We start from the raw sequence: 22,969 nt of genomic DNA, 5'->3' as shown, positions 1-22,969 counted from the left end.
GAGGAAATACACTCTTAACTGAAAAAATATAATTGACATAAATTAAAATGAAGACTTTTTTGTTAAAGAAAAATATCATGATAGTAACTAAAATGAGCAGATTAACAAAAGATTTACTTTAAGAAAAACATTTGCAATAAAAAGACAAGGTGTGTCACAAGAACAAGGCAGAACCTGTAATAGGAAAATTGGCAGGAATGTGAAAATACAAGTCACATTATAGCAAATCCGAATGACCGACAAATTCAAACTCAAATTCAAATGTGAAAAGATGTTGAAATGCATTCCTGGTAAGAGAAATGCAAGTTAAAATAAGCATAAACTATCACTTTATACCTATCACACTTGACAAAATTAAGATGAGTGATAACAACTATTGTCAGCAGGAATGTAGGCAAAAAGTACTCTCCTACATTGCTTGTAGAGATGTGAATTGTTAAAAAAAAATCTTAGAAAGCCATATGGCAACCTCTACAAAAATTAAAAATACATTTACACTTTGTTCCAACAATTCCATTTCTTGGAATACATCCTTCAGAGTAAAAATCTGCACTTGTACATGGGCATTGCTTTCTTGATGTTTCTATGATCTCTTTCTTGATCACTATGTTCTGAAAGATATCCATAGGCATTTTAGCTTAAGTGAAATTATATAAAGTTTGTTAAAGAAGAATAACTACAAAGATTTAGTAGAATTACATGTTTCCTTTAGTTGTATGTTGAAGTAGTAGTTGTATTTAATCATATTTTAATTTTTTATATGAAATAATTTAAGGCATAATAATTATAAAGAAAATGCTTTAATTTTGTTCAGCTAGGTAGCTTTAATTTCCTGGTTTAAGAACTAAAAGGCATTGCAACTGTAAAAATGGTACTTTGGGGAAAATAATCTATCTTCAGTGTGAACATTAAAACTTTTTTGTGTTTAGAAGACACAAGTGACCCAAGTAATAATCTTTTCAGGAATTCTTAGCTGTCCTTAACAGGGAACACAACTAATGTAATTTGCAGACATATCAAAATCTCATTTTCTGAAGCACACTTTTGCAGCTTGCATAGTACATCCTAAGAAAGGCAATAAGCCATATGGGCCTTAAGAAGGAAGTATTGTTAGAAATGCAACTCCTGTCAAAATATATAACAAAATTACAACAAAATTATATATAGCAAAAGCATATCAAAAAGAAACCATATGATAGAAGAGTTCTAAGTTAGATTTTATACAAATGAAATCAGGATTCATCTGCCAATACCTAAATATTTAGAATATAAAGACAGTGACACAATATTCACTAACTTCTGAAATAAGAAATTTTATTCAGTAATCTGTTACTCATAAGGACCAATTGATGGTAATAAAGTGATAAAAATTAAAATGCAAAGTGTTGGCTAGAAAGATTAGCTGTAATAAATATTCCCATTCACCCACCACTATGAATATCCAACTAAAGGTGGGGAAGGTTTGATCACTCTTTTTTCTAATTTATCCCACACATTCACACTGATATCTTTTGGTGCATCCATTCTGGAATTATACTTTCAAGAAGTATAATTTTGATATGGAGTGAATACATGAGGTTGTGTCATATTCTGAATGTGAAATCACCAAGTAGGAAAGTTCCCCATTTTCTGATATTGTGTAAATGAGATAGTCTGAAGTTCGGAGTATTTCATGAATTATTTATGGTAATAACAGATATCAGGAAAGTCTGTACACTTTAATGAGCCTTCTGCATGAAGACCTGAGAGTAGTAATCTATAGTTATGTTAGATGATAAAAGATGTTATTAAGCAAGAAGCAGATCTGGGGATACCCATTTTTTACAAAATGAGTGAGTGGCTTAAAAAAAGTGAGAAAGTATTTTGTTGTAGTTGAAAGAAATATTACAGTTGAAAAAAATGTACATAATTAGCAAAATGTACATAATTAGCAAAAGAATACAAATGTTCATTGTTATGTATTCTCATAACAAATGTATTTTTGTTTCTCTACAAAATTCAAAGAAATACATACTTCATCATATAAGAAATTCAATAAAAGAAAATAATTGATACAGTAAAAAGCTCTTACAATGATGGAGGAATGTTAATTAAGTTGTGTAGAAACTAAAAAGTCACAATACTATCAGTATTAGGAGTAGTAAAGAGCCAAAGTGGCCCTGTTTGAAAAGGAAGTTAGGAAAAAATGGTCCTGTAAGGAAGTTAGAAAAAATGGAAATATATAAAAAAGGAAATTATGTAACTGAAATAATGTAGAAAAATAAAGCTCTAAGTAGACAGAGCAGCACAGTGTATAGCAACAGTGGGGTAAAAAGATACAGATTATGATTAAGAAATTATAAAATATTAAAGCTAGAATGAGAAATTTCACAATATACCTAATGAGAATTCCAGAAAAACAGGGTAATTAATGAGGGAGAGGCATTATTTGAAATTCTTATTAGAGTATTTTAGAGAACTTTTTAAAAGTACATAAATGCATGGATTGAAAAAAATCACAAAGACTAAGGAGTAGGATGAGAAGGAAAATAATGCTAGACTTATAATGGTGATATCACATATTCTCAAAGAAAAAACAAAAATTAAAGAAACTGCAATAGATCAAACACATATTACCATAGAGAAACATTTCATATAACCTGGCTGACAGGTAACTTCTTATCATAAATTAGAATAATACATTTACATTTCTGAGGAAAATAATTGTAACTTGGAATTTGGTACCTAGTCAAAATGTAATTTATGAAGCATAGCAATGTAGATGACAGATAGATAGATAGATAGATAGATGATAGGTAGATGAAGAGAGTTTCTCCCACAAAAGTCTTCAATTAAGATAAAATTAAAGGATATTTTTGAACAGAAAAAAATAACAACAAATCATCTGAACCCCATAGGCAGAACTGGGATAAAAGAAACAATAACTTTGAACAACCACAAAGATACAACGTTTTGGTAACCTAAGGAGTAAATTAATGAAAAAAATACATACCTATTTTTCTGCTATAGAAACAAGTTGGATATAACAAAATAAATATAATATGAAACACTGAAAAGAGACATTGCCCCAAGGCAATTTAAAGAGTTTAAACAGTATTGCATCATTTAAAAGGAAATTGAGATATTGAATATAATTTAAAATATTTAGGAAAATTATGGTAATTAGCAGTAGAAATAGAATAGGGCTCAAAACTAGAAAAAGAAAAATCTTTACACAGAAAACTGTTAGCCCAACATGATAGCAGGGGAGAAAAAAATAGAATAATGAAACTTGATAAAGAAAACTGACTTGTGAACTAAACAAAAACACAAAATAATAGTATATATAGTTACACATAACTATTATGAAGCTTAAGAATTAAAAAAAAAAATAAACTGTAGAGGAAGGAAAAGGAAAGGGACTGATGGTATCTACAAAGGATCCTACAACCTTACCTGTAATGTTTTCTACATTGTTTAAAACAACTTTCTTTATTGAGTATAATTCATATACCTCCCTTTCATCCTTTCAAAGTGTACAACTCTGTGGTTTTTAGCATAGTCACAGAGTTATGCAACCATCATCACTATTTTTGGAACATTTTTATCACCTCATGAAGAAACCTCATATCCGTTACCAGTCACTTCCCAAATGTTATCTGCCTTCTAGGCCCTGGTAAACATTAATCTGTTTCTGTCTCTAGGGATTTACCATTTGTGGCTATTTCATATAAATGGAATCAAATAAACTGCATCCTTTTATGTCTAGCATATTCCACTTAACATTATTTATTCAAGGTTAACTTATGTAAATACAACTGATATTAATATTTCTTAACTTTTGGTAGTAAGTTATTGTTTTTCATCTCAAAATAACAATTTGGAATAATAGAATATATATTTAAAAAATCTCAAATATAAAAAATTTACACTACATTGTATAGATGTTTGTAATATAGATTACATGTTGAATGTAAATAGAAATTATATTCTTGAGTATTGAATAAAAATATAAAATTTGATAATAACCAGAATATAAAATTCCAGGGAACGATACAAAATAAAAATGGTTAAAAAGACTTGAGCATATCTATTTCTTTATCTTTCATAGGAAAACTTACTTGATACTGTCACTGGAATAACTTATGATTTTAAAAATTAAAAAATTACATGGTAAATTAAAAAAAATAGGTGCAAGGAAATAGGTTTCAATATATACTAAACTTCATTAATGAATGACACATATCTCTGGAAAGAATAATTGGCAAAATGAAGAAAAGAAAAAATTAAAGAAAATTAGTATAACAGAAAATATCAAACTTTTAATTGGAGAAGATGAAATACAGTCATCCCTCAGTATCCCAAGGGAATTGGTTCCAGGACTTTCCCTTGGATAACAAAATCAATGGGTGCTCAATTTCCTTATGTAAAATGGCATAGTATTGATACTTGCATACAACCTATGCACATCCTCCAGTCATATACTTCCAGTCATATACTTTGTTATCTCTAGATTGCTTGTAATAACAAATACAATGTAAATGTTATATAAGTAGTGTAAATAGAATGTAAATGTAATATAAATAATAGCCAGAACATGAAAAATTCATTTTGCTTTTTGGAGGTTTTGGGAATTTTTAAAAATATTTTTGATTTGTGGTTGGTTGAATCTCAGATCCATCAGGTATGCAGGGCTGACTACATTTCAGTAATCCTGACAATCCGTTTCCATAATAAAATAGAATATGTTGTTTGGGTAAAAACAAATTTCACACAGAATTAAAAAAAACTTCACACAGAATTAAACAGATAATAGAATTAAACTCCTAATACTTCCTATAATCAAACATCTTCTATGGATACCCACTCATCCTCCCTCCTTCCTATAATGACATTGGCATTTCTTAAATAGTTTCTGTGCTTACTCTCTTCTCCTATGCTTGGTATCATTTCTTATTCAGTCTCCTCAGAACCAGATCTTTATTTATTGCCTCCTTTCTTATTAATATCCTAAGCTTCTCTCTCTTTCACAACCATAATTTCATCTGAATGACTTAACCCATTTACACAACATCTTGGTTTAGCTTTAGTTCCCACGTAACATGTTTTTTTTTCTGATTCTTCCCCTTCACAACTTTTCAGAAAGAACTGCTTACACACATAGGCCTCAATCCTATGCATTTCTTTATTATTCAACCTTCCAGATGTGCCCTCCACTAAAATTTCAATGAGCTTCTGGCAGTAAAAACTAGTAGACATAAAATCTAGCACCTGATCTGTAGGAGAGTGTTACATATTTCTCTCTCTGCTGAAATATGCTCCACAAAATTTCTGGGAAAATACACTCACTACTTTCCTCTGGAAGTTCTAATTATCCTCTAAACTTAGCTTCTCCTCTCTGTCTTCTTAGAAATCTTGTTTTTCCTAAGCTTTTTTTTCTCTTCTCCTTCTACTCATCTTCAATCTTCTTAAATCCCATGGCTTTATTTACAATCTTTATGCTGACAAGTTGTCAAGTTGACATCTCTGCTACAATAGATGTCAGAGGCTGTTTAAAGGCATACATTAATTTGCTTTTGGCAAACTGTCTTTCCTAAGACAAATTGTTGTTTATATCAATGTGGCTTGTATCAAATAGTTCCAGTATTGAATTCGACCTCTTAGACCTGAAATTTGTGCCTTTCCCAAGCACATCTCATAGTACTATAAATGGTTTTACTCTACCCAGTTAACAAATCATTTTTTTTGACCCTCTATTTCTCATGTTTTACATTCTATCAATTATGACATCTCTTCAGTTTCAATTTTAAATGTCCACTTATCTATCTATTTCTCTCTTCTCTATTATCCATGTACTGGGTCAGGAGCAATCATCTTTCAATTGGATTACTGAAAAAGTCATGCTAATACCTCTAATCGTGAGCTACCTCAAAATTCTTCCCCAAATGTTTTAATTACATAGATAAGTTTAATGTGTTTTTCTGGCTACTGTAGTGGATATATGATATCTATATATTAATATTATATTGTAATATAGCCATGCAAACTTAGAGCAAGAAAATTCAAAACATGGGTTTCAAGGTAATTTATTTTTCTTATTTCTATTCCTCTCACATCAGGAATTGGACCATGCAGTAATAGCTGATTTCCTAACAATAACATTTTTTTAATAAAAAAGACTTAATAGGAGTATATATTGGATACTTCTAAAAAATGTAAAGTTTTTCATAGAATATCGTCTGTTTTAACTCAAAGCAAGAAAAAAATGTAAAAGGCATATCACAACTTAATCTTAAAAACATGAACTTTGTTTTCTATTTTCATAGCACTCTAGTCTACCTCAACCACTTGGTTTCACTCGTATAAAATGTAGTTATTTGTATGCAGGACTTCTGAGAATTTTTTAACATCTGCATCATTTGGGGTATTATGTTTCTGCTTATGAGCAGAGTGGTTTTGTCTGGGATGTCCTAGATATATAATATCAATAGTACAATACAGGCAGAAGTCCATCTTAAGAGACATCCCTCCATTTAAAAGTAGAGATGTATCATCGTAAGCACTCTAGTCAGTTGTTGTATTACCAAGTTTGCTATCTCTATCTCAAGATGTACATCTCACACGTAGAATTTGATACCAGAAAAATCTTTTAAATCTTAGATATTACAAATTATATAACACTCCCCATGTTTCAAATATAAAATGAAATATAGCTACATTAGGAAGATATAGCTTTAAAAACCATGATTTTATAAAATTCATGTTTACAAATTTGAATAAAGAGGTAGAAGTTCAGAGGAATATTTAATAATGGGTGAGTTATTTGTATTAGAGCAAAGTTTACAAACATGATACAATATGGAGAAAGAATGTTATATAAGTATACACATTACATATAACATGTTTTCATTTCCAGGTGGTAGAATTAGATTATATTCCTTATGGGATATTTTGCATAAAAATGATAATGTGTGTCAATAAATACGAACACACATATTTTTGTAAGAATGTCTATTATTATATTTAAAAATCTCTTTAGAAATTCACGCTGCTTTGACAACCTTCAAAAAATCCATATCCTGAGAGCTGTTCCAGCAATGAAGAAACCTTTCAGCATGGGGCTATTATCTTGGCTGGCACTGCTGATAGCTCTGCTTGCAATAAAAAGCCACTGCTGGGAAAAAAACATGTCGTGGTCTTGAGGCTTAAATCTCACTGGCAAACAGAAGCCTATTTTGTGTGAAAGCACTAGGAGAAAAGATTCCAGGCAGTGGGTAGAAAATGTCTTGCCTTCACACAACTACATTTACAGAGAGAACATAGAAACCTATAATGTATTATGCTTCCTTTGCTGCATGTCTGGATCAAGAATCCTAACAATCCACATGGCAATATACCTTTAGTAGATTGACAACATTTAGTAGATTGATATCATTTGAATATTCCGACAAAATCTGGCTACTTCTGAGATCCACCCACAAACTATGCAGCACTCTTTGCTGTTGATTAATGGCACACATTCTTATTAAGAGTTGTAAAGGAAGAAATTGAAAAGAATGTCAAATGATTCATCATCATATTATCAGCCAGCTGTCTATCACTTATGTTCAAGGGCACTATTTTTGTCTCCTAACATTTGAAACTTTTAAAAGAGCTGAAATTTTGTTCCCCTGTAAAAATCATCTAAAAAAATGACTTGTCATGTATTATCATCTATTCATTCTCTCTGACCCTTTTAATAAACCCATCAATATTTATTGAGCACATATTTTGGGTCTAGTTCTGATCTAGAGACCATTAGAGACTCATAATAAGCATAATACTGTGTTCCTGATTTGAAGAGCTTAAATCTAATAATAAGGACAATATGAGTCATCAAGCAATAGAAGATAATATATAAATGCTAATCACTGGAATGTTTAAAATAGATACGTCTAAGAATATAGTAGAGAAACATCAAGGATGACTGGAATAATAAGTTGAAGTAGTCAGTGATGGAGGGAAATGTAAGCCTGCAATTGAATAATGGATATAACATAAATAAGAATTATCATAAGCATAGATATTTTAAGATAAGAGAACATGAAAGGTAAGGAGGTTAACATAAACTTGGAATATAATTAACTACTTATTGGGTGAATACTATGTGCAAGTTCCAAGATACAATACAAAGAGGCACAGGCCCTATGTATTGACAACTAGTGGAAAAAAATGTCTCAGTATAAGAGACATTATAGTTCTCTGATTACAGTAAGTAAAATGCACTATAAAACACACTGTATGGGAATTAACAGAGTGAGAAAGAAAAGAAAAGCTTCCAAGAGAGTAAGACACAAAATATAAGTTTTATACAGGATGAATATGTGTTTCCTGGAAAAAATCCTAGGGTTCAGTCAGTTCTAGGCAGTAAACACAACTGCAAATGTAGCAGGATATGCCAGAGTGTGAGACATAAAGGCATCACAATAAAGCAAGACTGGGTCCTTGGGTGTTTCTGGATTTGAAGTAACGGAGTACTTACTAAAGGTTAAGAGCTAGTGACCAGGTGATAAGATTACTTAATGTCATCCCAAAGTATTTGAATTTTAATTTGAACACACTTGAGAGTGCTTGAAGGATTTTTATGAGAGTGATATTTCCACTTTGAAGACAAATAATTCATCTTAACTTTTGCATCTCTATCTTGAGCATTCTTTTCTCATACTCCTTTCAGAAATATTCTCAAATATATACGGATATCAACTTGGCATTGTAAAACTATTCTTTGATTATGACTGGGAACACTTAATACAAAATGAGAAGGAAGGAGGGATCTCAGACTTTTCTTTGGAAAGGTAATAACCAATTAGAAGGAAGGTTATATGGAAGGAATATTGAATATTTAAAATGAGGTTGGATAGAGATGATATATTTTCCTGTAGATTGTGAAAAAATTGTAAAATATGGCATAAAATAAGATGGAGATGAAGATTTAGAATTGTCATTTTTTCACATATTTTACTATAGCCTGCCCAATTCACAAGTTCATTATTAAAATAAGTCAATTAGCAAATAATCCCATAGGAATATTTTTTCACCCTGTGTGTAAACTTTCTTCAAAGAAAGCCCATTTGGGTAGCATGTCTAAATCAGTACTGTATTTTCTTTAACAAGAAATTATTCCAGAAAACAATTAGCACTTAATTTGGTGCAGGTGTTAGCATTTCTATAATGTTGACAGTGATTCACAGTGCTTAACACACTTTTTTTGAGAAAAAGTTTAGGTTCACCATCAGTAAGTTTAGTTTTGGTATTTCTCTGAAAATATTATTTGTATTTCAACAATTCTGACATTGACATTTCAGCCCATAATTTTCCTGCAGTTCTGAAGCAATGGGAATAGCAAGCTGAGGAAAAAGTGGATGCAAACAATATGAAAATCTGTGCTAACGAGGCACTGCTTATTCCTCAGAGTAACTTCTGGAAACTCAAATAAAGCTGGTGAAAAATATAGGGCACATGTCCATATTGCTTCAGGGAAATAAAAAGATTTGGCAAAAGAATACACTGATGAAAATAATATGTAAATTAGTATTGGTTTTTCACATACTTTGTACTTAATAACTGAGACAAGAAATTGAAACAGGAGAGTGTAGAAATACAAATTTAATGTCAAGATAACTGCAGAGGAAAACAAAATAACATAGGGTTTTGTGTATGTATGCTCTTCCTGAAAGATCCAGACTGCCAATATTGAGACTCATGGGCTAGTTAGCTGTGTAAATAACAAATGTGTTTTGCTGTGATAATATCTTTATAATTAAGCATACTAATATACAGTATTAAATCTATTGTCATTCCTTCTCATCAGAAAAGACAATGGAAAATCATTCATTGCCTTTACTTATTAGGAATTATTATGATTTATATAAAAATACTTTAAAAATTTATTTGAAATTATTTTTATTTAGTAGATTGTTCAGTAAATAAGAGTCAAATAAAAAGGTATATTGGTCTTACATATAGATAGATATTTAGAAATAGTGCATGATTAAGTTAAAATTATTTCAGAATATTGACAATTGTTTCTATATTATTCTTAAACAATTTTAACAAAAACATTAGTCATCTCACGATTAGTAAGAAAATATATCTTAATGAATTATTCCTAAAGTTGAATACTAATTTCTATTTTAAATGACTGATAAAATATTTTTTAAATGTTTGAAAAATTAAGCACATGTTTTAGGGAACATAAATAAGACAAATAAATTGATATAAAAATCTTAACCTCATATAGCAAAAGTACCTGTGATAGATCATAGAGTAAGATAAACTTTTAACCACCACAGAGATTTACCATCTATAATTCCTATATATTTAAGATGATACATAAAGGTCTTTTTTTCCTTTGTTTTATAGAATTCAATTCATTCACACTGAAAAAAACTTTTCATTTGAGAGTAAACATCTCCCTCTTCTGGAATTTTTATTAAATTCAGGAATCTAAAGATTTTACTCAAAAAACTAAACAATTTTAGTTCACAATGTAGATATATGTGAAAACTTATCAATATGTTTTAAATATAGCTCATTAAGCCTTGAAATTCTATACATTGTAGATTTAATTCATTTTCTCTTTTTTTGGCCCATTACTTATAATTTTACTCTTTTAATTAGGAATATTTAAACTGAGCTGTTAAAACAATATTTGTGTGTGTATATTTTAAATTTAGTTCACTTTCATGGTCTTTATTATGTTCTCTTTAAGTTTTCCTTAGGTTATATTTATTTAAATGAAGCTCATCCATTTCCATAGTACTTTTTCTTTTCTTCCAGTTTTACTGAGATATAATTGACATACAGAACTGTATAAGTTTAAGATGTATAGCATAATGATTTGACTTACATACGTCATGAAATGATTACCACAACAAGTTTAGCAAACATGCATTACTTCATATAGATACAAAATTAAAGAAATTAAAAAAAATTGTTTTCCTTGTGACAAGAACTTTCAGGATTTACTATTTTAACAACTTTTATATATAACATACAGCAGTGTTAATTACATTTATTATGTTGTACATTACATCCCTAGTATGTTACATTCCACAGTACTCTTAACTAAAGACTCAGTCATATAAAAACAAGTATAGAAGTGATTTTTAAAGTGAACTCAAAACAAAATAATTAAAATACTAAGCACTTTCTTTCATTTTCCAAACCGAAATTTAAACACATTTGAAAAACAACATATAAAGTGACTTTGAAAACTAAGTTTTTCACAATTTTTGGAAGATTTTTTCTTCCTTAACCAAAACTGTGTGTTTAACTAACATTGATTAATAAAGCTTTTAAAAGTGAAAATCTACAAAATCATCCTTAGAAGCCTTAAAATGTATTTCTGATACATACAAGATTTAGGTCAATTTATTTGTTAGTAAAATTCCAAATAAAGATTAAAAAATTTAAGTCATTTTAGAAACAATTTTGGTTGCTCCTATATCATAATGCCCTGTGATGATTTGAATTAAAATCATAGGTTTTGTAAAAATATAAATATATATTCTTAATCTATAAAACACTGGCATATAAACATGAGAATAAAGGTTATCCAAAGTGATACAAATGTTCTAAATGTTATAGAAAGTTAAAGTTACCTTTTATATTCATAAACAGAAGTGAAATAAGACATATTTGGATTTTTTTAGGAAATTTGTTTTGGAAACTTTTAAAATTATTTCTAGTAATTCTTTATATCCTTTGATATTACCTAAAGTAGAGGGTCATTTTTCTTCAATTTATAAAAATAACTAAACTAATAAACTACAGGTTAGTCATCACATATTACAATTAAGAGTGATTCCATGACAATAGCAGAAGTGGTCACACATAGTAGTGACTCAGAATTGGTTGTGCTCTTAAGTTCTCACTCAAAAGCTATGGGGCTCACCTACCTTTGAAGCCATTTTAGCAGTAGGTAGACATTGGGTGTCTTTCTTCCTGTTTTGTCAAAGTTTGAATCACTAGTCTATAACAAATAGCTTTGAGAAATAGTAATAAATGAAGCAAGAGTGTTAATCATGTTCTAGAAGAAGTGGTTATCTGCCTTTTGATCCAAGCCTCTCAACTAATTCCTGGTGCCAATTTATGCCTATCAATCAGGTTGACCTCCTGAGTAAAGAAATAAATGTTTACAGGAAATGTGAGTTAAGTCTCCTCTCACAGTTGCATTACAAAATGAAAGTGCAGCGGATAAATACAGGTATAAACACTGCAGTTGTATTACAGAATGAAAGTGCAGCTGAGAAGTACAGGTGTAAACCCTGAACAGACACATTAAAATAGTCTTTGCCATAGATAAAGTTTTGGGGAAACAGGACACCAATAGTAGAACGAAAATGTTTCATCATCCAGCTTACCAGGAACAAAGTCATCAAGTAGTCAATGTATATTGGAGCAGAGTATTTGATTGGCTTTTTAATATTAGTGTCACCTGCCAAATTATATTCATATGTTGGGCATGCAGACATGAGCAGACAACTTTCTTCGGGACAGAATTCTGTAATACTCTTGTTGAAGAAAGCCACAATGTTAACTGTGATCCATTTTGTGGTTCCCTCTCTCTTCCCCAACATAGCAGCTTGTCTCAGATTCCAATTTCCTAGTGCTCTCTCTGCAGTTTTTAAAGAGCTCATAATGAAAAGCTTCAGGAATATACTTCTTTGAATGTTTAAAAAGATCCCTGTTAAAGAGGAACTCATCTCTCTTTAGAGGGGACGGGAGGGGCAAACTATTCTCAATGACCAGTGGAAGCCCACTTGTCAACTACTTCCCTCTGGGGTCCAACTGGCGCAGGCTGCTGTGGCCTGCTCCCTGCTTCACCAGCTCTAAATGCAGAAACAGCCACATTTGACCAGGCTCACTCTGATTTTAATATAAAATATCTCATACATAAAAATATATATGACATAATGACAAGAGAATAGAGCAAATGTCTCAATACTCATGACCCAAGTTAAGAAATAAAACATTACCATCTTTGAATCTTCCTGTGTGTTTCCCTTTCTAATTAGTTCTCTACCTGCTTGGTGGTAAATGCTTTCTGTTTTAGAGTGTTATAAGATATTTTGAGTGTATATCCATTTTAAAGCATATTTTTGCTGAATATAAAATTCTACTTTCATAAATTTATCTTCTTTAACCACAATTTGAAGGTGTCACTTTCTTTTGGCTTCTATTTTTCCTATAAAGTCACTTGTTATTCTTGTTCTTATTTTTTTAAAACTCTTTCTTTGACTGCTTTTAATATTTTCTCTTCATCTTTGACTTCTTTAGTTTTACTATGATGCAGGCATAGGAATAATTCCCTTTATATTTTTCTTGTTTGTTATATAAAGTGCTTCTTGCATCTGTAACTTGATATCTTCTTCAGTTTTTATCTGTTACATATTGCTTTTTGTGCTGCTCTCCTACCTCCATCTCATTCTCATTCATTTCTTGGAGTCCAATTATCCATTTATTAGATCTTTCAACTATATGTCACATGTTTTTTATGATCCTTCCTAAATCTTCTATCCTGGTCTTTTTGTAATCTTTTTTCCTTTTTTGACTTATCTCTTAATTATCTAATTCCTTCTTTATGTATGTACAATCTATTGCTAAATACAAACTTGGAGTTTTGTTACTAAATTTAATCACTTCTAAAATTTGCTTATGATTATTTTTTGTTTCCACTTATCTATTATAATTCTCTACCATAATATTTTATTCTTTGTTCATATTAAATGCTGACTTAAAAAAATTTTATCTGTGAACTCCAATATCTGGATATCTTTTGGATCTGCTTCTATTGTCATCTTTTTTCCTCTTGTTTGATGAAATCTGTGATATTAATACTAGATGTTTTAAAAACTGGATGTGAACATTATTCATGAAAACTCTTAGGTATAAAGTAAGGCTATGGATATTGTTATCCTGTTGCAGTGAAGATTCACCATACAGCCATTAGGCTAGTGGCAAATCACCTGTTACAACCAGGGACTAAGAAGACTCAGTTTTATTTTTCAAGCTTTGTGGTGGTTCATCTATACCCAGTGCAGCCTCACTCCTAAGGTGTATCTTTTGGGTGAAAGATTTGAGTGCTTAACAACTTCTTTTTTTTTTTGGTTATCCCTGAATTTTAATGTTTGTCTTTCCAGCCAAATGTCACTTGTGAAAATGGGATAATGATATAGAAAATGAGCCTTACAGCTATTGCTGTCACTTATATTTATGTATCTATAACTTCCTCAAGGGGGAAAATGACCTCAAATATCAGCCTTATCTTGTGGTTTTGTTCCTCTACCAGACTGTGACCCAACATTTTAGTATTGCCATTATTGCTATGAGGTTTATTAAAAGTGGTTTTGTTTTTGTTTTTATCTTATCTAGTCATGCTAAGTGAGAGAGTTCATCCAAAACAAGTTTTTCAGCAATTGAAAGAGTAGACCTTTTTCTTTTGAATTTTGATGGAAAAAATTCTGGTTTTCATTTTCAGAATTTGTAGTGTTTTGGTTTTTTTTTCAAACTCCCCTTGTCATTTTTGATAATCTCATACTGTTTCTCATTTTCCTCTACTAGCTTTTATTTCACTAAAGCCTTATTTAAAAATAACTTCCTATTCTATATGTTACAATTCCAACATCCAATGTCTAGTCTTTCAAGCCCTAGTATCTAATACGTTGTGGTTTTTCAGATTCTTAACTATGATTGCTTATTTTCTTATATATCAGTTGAGGTATGATTGTGAAGTCATACTAAGCATATTTTAATGTGCAAGAATCATGGAAAGTTCTGAAATGAGGATATCCTTCACCAGTGTCAATGTGTGGTACTAGTTGTATTTATTCAAATATATTTTTAAATTTTTATTTCATTTAAAAATATTAGTCTAGGAAGTCCCTAAATATGTGGGTATTACAAGTCCAAAATTATTTCAAGTAATAGTAAAAGCTCAAGGCTACAAAATCTGGGAACCATTTACCTTATCTGAAGTCAGGGAATACATTGCTTTGATGGTTGCTTTACTAAGATTAATTCCTCCACATGTCTGTTAATCTCACAAACCTTCATTATTAAATTGTGTCCCTGAGTAAGCATTTGCTTCAGTGTTTCAGTGTATCTACTTCTGCAGTTTCAGTTCAGTTAGAAGCATATAAAATTGTTTATTTTCATTTGTCTGTCATCTGGGTATTTTGCGATTGTGGAGAACATTTCATAATACCAGAATTGCTATATTGCTGGGAGAGAAGTACACTTATTTTTGTTTTGAAAAGGTAACTTTAGTCTCTATAAGGAAGATGAATTGTGCAAGAGTTGAAGCAAGGAAAGAAGTTGGGTAGCTATTGCAACAGCCTTGGTTCTTACCTGATGTTGATAGCTTAGACTAGCATGATAGAAAAGGAGATGGAGAAAATTTAATGGATATATACTGGATATATTTATGACTATGGAATGGGCTTAACAAGAAAAATGAGAAAAAGAGAGAAATGGTCTTCTTGGGTTTTGGTTTCAACAACTACATAGGTGGTGGTACAACTTTTTTAAGAATGAGAATCCAGATATAGTCAAAGAGCTTGGGGAAGCAGATACACATGAGACCCAAAACAGGTTGTGGCAACGTCTTCAGTATATTGTGGACTGAAAAGATTCCAATTTAGTGTATGAGCTAGACCACAGGTCACCTAATCTTTGAGTATAAGCAAGCATGCAACATTCACCTTCTACTGGGGCTTCTGTGATAAAATCTAGCTCAGGGATTTGATATTAAGAAACAAACACATCTAATAAATTAATAGAATTATTAAGCATCATTAAGGATTTAAATTTTAATCTATAATCCTAATAGCGCATAGAATGTTGCAAACTGAAATTTATGAGAATTTAATTTCTATATTATGTGGAAACTGAAACATTCAGCTAAACTTTGTTAATACATGAATGTATATTTCTTTAATACAAACAGCAGCAGAAAAAATATAATATTTTCAAAATATATTTGTGTTTTATAGCTAAATATAATTGTTACTGTTTTTAATTAGATGTAGACTATAAGAGTGATGAATACATATTAAACACATATACAAATAAAATAGGGCAACACTGATTTGCAATAAGACCTTTACTTTCTTGGCTTGTGGTCTTATGCAAAGGTTATAAGACATGAGGACCAGAAAGCTTATTTTTTGTCTGAAATCACCCACACGTTCAGCAGATGCACCTCCAAGTGAAGTAAAGAATTGATGGCATTAAAAACACAATTCTTGCGTCCTTCTAAATTTGACTTGAATTTGACTGTGTGCCTGCTGTTTTATATTTAATAAATATCTCCAAGGTCTGAATCACTCTGACATTAAAAAGTAATAAAAACAAAGTTAACTTTGTAGTCAGTAATAAAAAGACTAAATTAGACTAATACTAGACAATAAACAAGACTAATTTACTTAGTATATATTATTTGAACTATATTTTAAAATATTCTATTGAGATAACTATAGGAAATTATTTGTATAATCTAAATTACTTCATACATGTAAATTATGGTGTTTATTATTTTCAAAAAGTGGAAATTTTAATTATTTTAAAAGCAAACCTATTGATTTAAGAAAAATTCTAAAAATGAAGGTAGAGGTAAAAACTTTTTCAGTCCTCCCAAGTAACTGTATCTTCTTGCATTTATAGAGTATGATTTGAAAAATGTGTTTATACTATTTTATTAAAGTGGATAGACTCTGGTAGTCAGTTGCTAAGTATGCCCAGAAATACCCTTAATCAAAACATTCTGGGGCTTCCCTGGTGGCGCAGTGGTTGAGAGTCCGCCTGCCAATGCAGGGGACACGGGTTCGTGCCCCGGTCCGGGAAGATCCCACATGCCGCGGAGCGGCTGGGCCCGTGAGCCATGGCCGCTGAGCCTGCGCGTCCGGAGCCTGTGCTCCTCAATGGGACAGGCCACAAGAGTGAGAGGCCCGCGTACCGCAAAAAACAAAGAAGAAAAAAATATATATATATTCTGTATGGGACACATACATCAGAGGCAGCCAATACCATGCAAAGGAGACAAGAAAAGAAACTTTATCTAACAAGGACTATTAGATCCTTACTGATGCCAGATAATTAAGGTTAGTCTTTAAAGATGTGAGGGATAAGGTGGAAGATAGATCTGTGGTAGGAACCCAGAATGGAATTAGACAATAAATTGGAATAGAGAGAAGTATACAGTAAACAAGCATTCAGTGCATATGTGCTGCAAAAATGACTGACCCAGACAATGAAGTAACATTACTACATAATGTATAGATAAATTATATAAGACAAAATATTTTAGTTAGCACATTCCACATGCATTCATACTAACTCAGGCCTTAGAGAAATGACTATTTCTTTCAAAGGATTACTACGCTCTGCAGTTTTCTGAAATTATTTTGTAAATTTCTAGAAATCGGGATATTGTTCAACAATAAACCTAATAATGTAATATTCCTCAAAAATACACTTATGTTTATATATATCTGTATGCTGTTATTTTAAAGTCAAATTTGAAAGTTAGGGTCATTATTATTCAAAAGAGATGCTAAGTTTGTTGAACAGTGGATAAAAAGATATATGAGAGGTTAGAGATTCTTTGTAATAATTATTCTTTGAACCATAAGCATAACACAATTTAAGATTTAAATTATCCTTTACTATATGGGTAATCATTTCTCATGAGGCTATAAATCACTTCCAAACAATCTAACACTTTTATTGACATTCAAGAGGCTACACAGATATTTTACAGTCTGTCTTAGGTTAGTCAATGACAATGCTTGTCAATGGCAGAATGGAAACTTTTTCCTAATTTTCAAACTTATTTTATATGTATTTTTATAATAGTAACCAAAGAATATCAAGATATACGGACAGCTAAATAATCTGTAGAAATAGATCAGGTGAAAAACTGGCAATATAAGAATGCAGTCAAAATAGATTGCACTAAATTCATGAAAATTTCAATGGTATAATCTGAGTATTCATTGAGCATTATTTTAAAAATCTTTCCAATAAAGTATAGAGATAATATATTGTGAAATAGATTTACCATTACATTACTATTAAATAATAGCTTATAGCTATGTATTTTAATTCTGAAATAATTTTAATATAGTTTTTTAAAAATTTAATATTCTTACATCTTTCATCATAATATTACCACATTTATATATCTCTATCATTTAGTGAGCTTGTAGGGACATCCTGTATAGTTAATGATTCTCAAGACTCTTTTATCTATGACTAGGCTGAGATAAATGAATTGAGGGCTTTATAGATTTTACGATGACTTGTTTCAATAAACTCTGCCTCAAGTTTCTGATTATCAGCACACCTGCAATCAGAACATGATTTACTGAAACTTTACTTTTTACAATACTTAAATAAGTTTAACATATGTAGAACAATACAAGGACATTTGCAATATATATTTATGATTGTCACTTATCGTACTCTATAACATTTTGTAACAAAGTTAAATGGTTTATCTGTCAGAAAGAAGGAAAAATGATTTCCTTATTTCAAGTTTGAAAATAGCATCTTATGAGGCAAAGCACAAGTACTTTGAAACAGTTTGAAGGAAGTTTTAATTTGTATGGGAAATAAGCATTCTATTTTGGTGGTTTGTCATTTTTATACTTAAATCATGAATCCTGATAATACCAATAGCTGTTTCCTAATTTAATAAAGTACTTCACTAAAAGTACTAAAAAGACTTTTGTTTTCTCAAGGTGAAAGATGCTAATTGATTTTTTTTCTTTTTTCTGCTTTTGAAATAAAAAAATATTAAGCAAATAAAGAACCAATAAAGAAGCAGATTCTGCCTCTAATGAGAAAAAATAGTGAAAAAAAAATAAAGCTAAAGGAAAAAGTGTCTCTGATCATGAAGTGAGACTGTTGTAGTATATGTTCTGCTTATAGGATAATATCAACAAAATCTGCACTTGGAGTCACTAGGCAATAAGCTGATGTTCAGAAAATTTTCATATTTCATGATAACAGCTTTTATTAATCCAAATAGCTAAGGAAAATTGTAGCATGCTTCTACTGAAAACACTAGATAGAAAGATTTTTGTTCTGTTTTGTCTTGTTTAGTTTGTTTTTTAATCTCCTTGTAATACACTGGTAAATTTTCCTGCTATTAATGCCCAGAAAATAATTTTAATTAGAACAACTTAATGGCTGGTAGGAGCACATTATTTACAAGTATACAACACAAATGAGTTGGAGACATGCTTTCTAGTACTGGAAGAACCCAATCAGAATAACATTTGCCCAAGAGAAAGTTGTTTGCAGACTTTGTTAGGAAAGCCCTTCTGCAGATCATAGTAACACATGGACACACTTATTGACAAATAATTCTGAGTGGAGATGGTTGCAATGAAGGAAACTGACTTTGTTTAGGTGGGCTCACTTTGTTCTGTGCTCTCAAAGAAATTATCACCACAGGTCACATTTGATCTTTCAGGTTGCAGTTATTTAGAAGATGTTTGTGTCTCAGGTTAAAACAGGATTTCTTTAATGTCACAGACTTAGTTTTATTCATCTTTACATCTTTATCACCTAACACATTGTATATCAGAGTTTTAGAGACCAAAAGTTTTAACCAATTTACCCTATCTTTATCTCATTGTTAAAAATCATACATAAGTGTAGTGTAATTATCAAGATAAAAAATATGAGATTACTCCATACGTAAGTAGACAAAATCTAATGGCATGCCCTAATTTATACTTCTGGTCTTGAAGGAAACTCCACAAGACTAGACTGTTGTAGTACCTCCGAGATGAACCCCCCAAATTGAAATCCATAGTCTAAACAACACAGTAATGTTAAATTCAGTGACTTTGGGAGCAGATCTTTTAAACCATAAAAACATTCCAGAGTTAGTGGTATAGTGATCCAGTTCTGACCAGAGGCTTCTTCCTTCTGGCAGTGCCTCCAGGGTGTGTGTTCATCTGGGTGGCTACAGTTCCACATGATAAGGTCCACCCTGGCCCTGGGATGAAACATTTTCCATTTTGGACCCAGTGCACAAGTCCAATGATGCCCTCCACACAAGGTTCTCTTTTTCACAGTGGTGGACCCATTCAACCATGAGACCACCAGAGCCTCAATGCCTGACCCCCATATCAATACTGTTCAACTTCCTACTGTCTGGTAACCCACCAAAGTGCATCTAGCCATAGGATGTCATATAATAATACAGATCTTATTATTTTTTTTAAAGTGTAGACAGTATACAGTATAGACCAAAATCCATATTCTATATGTTCAAGAATATAAGGTTATCTTGATAAGTGTGCATAACATAACAGTGTTATGCTTTACATAAGGAACTGTACTTATTATAAAGAAATACTTGAGGTAGACATAAAGCAGAGAGAAATTCTCTACAAAGCCTAATCAACTGATCTCATGACTTAGCTTCTTTTATAAATCCAATTCCATTTTATCTCTTTTTTTGAAACATCATGCATCCTGTATCTTCTGTAATTTTACTCATTTGTCTACCCCATTATGAAACAAATTTTAACCACCACTATGTTCATCCAAGCCATATAGACCTCTTGAGGTATTCTACACATAATTATTTAATCATGCAGCATGCATCAAAAAAACTAAACTAAGCATAATCTCAATTTCAATGGGTTACCTTTCAGTTTCCCAGAAATCCAGGACTGTAAATATCATCCAGTCCTCAACAATATTTTAAATTATTTGCCAAGTTTTGCTTATATTTCACATTAACACATACTCTTTATCTTATTACTTATTTAGCATAATTTTTCCAGTTTCCACAATGTTTGCCATGAGAAGAGAGGTTATTACTTAAATTATTTTGTGTTTCTCAACTGGAAATCTCATCAGATAACTTTCCGTTTATATTTACTATGTTAGTCAAGCAGGCCATAATCTGTGTTAATTCTATTGAAGTTGTTTTAATTAGACAAAAATATTATATAAATACTGAGAGAAAAGAAATATGATTTACTGAGACATTAACTTAAAATTGAAGTAAATATTTTTAGAGAAGGATTATATGTGTAAACCATTCTTTTATCTTTAATTCAGTTCTCTTTTATTTATATTTTAATGCTTTTAGATAAAAGACAGGACAAAATAGCAATTTTTCAATAATTTTTGGAAATAATCAACTGGGCAACATAAAAGCAAATATAGAAAAAACAATTCATTATGCAAAATTAGCCTCTCAATCTTAGATTGTATGACTTTTCTAGGTCTCAGACACCTCGCTTCAAAAAGTGAAGGAGGTAATACATTTCTAAAGTCAAAGCCATGTCTAATGTGTAAAGAGCCAACATGTAAAGTTTTATTCCTTTTTAATTGTTCATTTCTGATAACTTCACTCTATTTGAGGGACTATAATAATTCCTTGGGAGAAAAAAATTGTATTTTGATACATTAATTCAAAATTATATTAAAAATAATTAGCAATAGGTATTATAGAATATTTACAAGGATTTGGAAAATATATCATCATTATTAAGATATTGCAATTAAGATTGATTAATTTAGCTGTGAGAATAAATAGCTATGAAAACACGAGGATGCTCCCTCAAAACAGGAAGGATGTGTATCTTAGAGCATGATTACCATTTTGATAAACAGATTGTTCCAGAGTATTGATAATTTCCTAAAACAATTTTATCTTCTCTATAAAACAGAATGAATACATTAAGGTAATGTTGAGAGGCAGTACTATTTAATGTTTGAAAATAAATCAATAGGAAACAATGTTTCTTTACATTCTCTTAAAATTTGTACCTGTACAAAGGATCTTTGTGCCTCTATATTTGTGTTTTTCCTATTAAGATTGCATAGCAATTATTAGTGTGTGTTTATATTTCTGTGTGTGTATTTGTGCCATGTGTTGGATTTTTATTTATTCTGGCAACCTCACTTATTGAAAAAGTTCTGTCTATAAAATTTTGGACTGTATATTAGCTCTTTATATATTATTTATTCATTTATTTTTGCAGAATTTCATTGAGTTCACCATGTGTTCTTAAATTCCCCTTTTTTACTCTGCTAGTAATAAATTTTAACTGTCCTCTCACTAGAGAGAATAATTTGTTATACTATGTGTGGGTATACATTTACACACACACACACACACACACACACACACACACACACACACACACACACACACACAAACACATACCGGAAGGACTATATAATAGGATAACTTGGCTTTCAAAATATTTGAATATTTGATTCAGTTAGTCAGTGAATGTTAGTGCCCAAATGGAAACAGATATTTTAAAATCCAAGTTTTAGATGTATAGCGAAACAGAAGATATACTTTCATATTTGTACCTTTCAACAACACTGTAATTTTAATGTATTTGTAATACCATATTTGGAAATGTTATGTTGTTAGTATAAAAATTCATACGAATAAATGTTTTAATTCCATCACCAATGTTAGGGGAAAAATAGGGTATTTTATCTTACTGGTATTTCACACTATGTAGTAAAATACTGTTAATGGGAATATCACAGATAATAGCTGTTATACTCTATGCATATGACCTTTTACTTAATGGAGTAAGTAACTGAAAAACAAAATTGTTTAATACCAAAGGAATGAGACCTTTAGTTTCAGTTTTCCAAAGACTGAAGCCGAATCATCATAATCCTTGATGATTTTTGGTTTTCTTTCACTCATTGAAAGAAGCCACAAGTTTGAAGTAACTATATATTTTAAACCACTATAGCTAAATAAAAATAAACTATTGGCATATTATTTTTTAGGATTAATACATGCCATATGGCTCACTGTAGTTAAAATAACTGTGTTGAAACTAATGTAAAATTTTCTTTTTCATCTTATTATACTTTATAGGCAAAAGCCTCAATTTTAGCAAAATTCATTGAATATAAATACATAGGAAATACATTAATTTTATGT

The 22,969-nt window shown here is 30.7% G+C and overlaps 1 long non-coding RNA gene and 1 pseudogene across 1 annotated transcript in view; both read right to left on the bottom strand.

Annotated features, from left to right (window-relative positions):
• Positions 1-22,969, bottom strand: part of LOC141276985 (uncharacterized) — a 111,911-nt gene that overhangs the window by 15,430 nt on the left and 73,512 nt on the right. The gene's annotated exons all lie outside the window — the stretch shown is intronic.
• On the bottom strand, positions 12,063-13,458 carry LOC109547575 (MOB kinase activator 1A pseudogene; annotated as a pseudogene).

This window comes from Tursiops truncatus, chromosome 18 (assembly GCF_011762595.2).
Source record: "Tursiops truncatus isolate mTurTru1 chromosome 18, mTurTru1.mat.Y, whole genome shotgun sequence".
NCBI classification, from domain to species: Eukaryota; Metazoa; Chordata; class Mammalia; order Artiodactyla; family Delphinidae; genus Tursiops; species Tursiops truncatus.
This window is presented reverse-complemented; position numbering and strand designations above follow the sequence as displayed.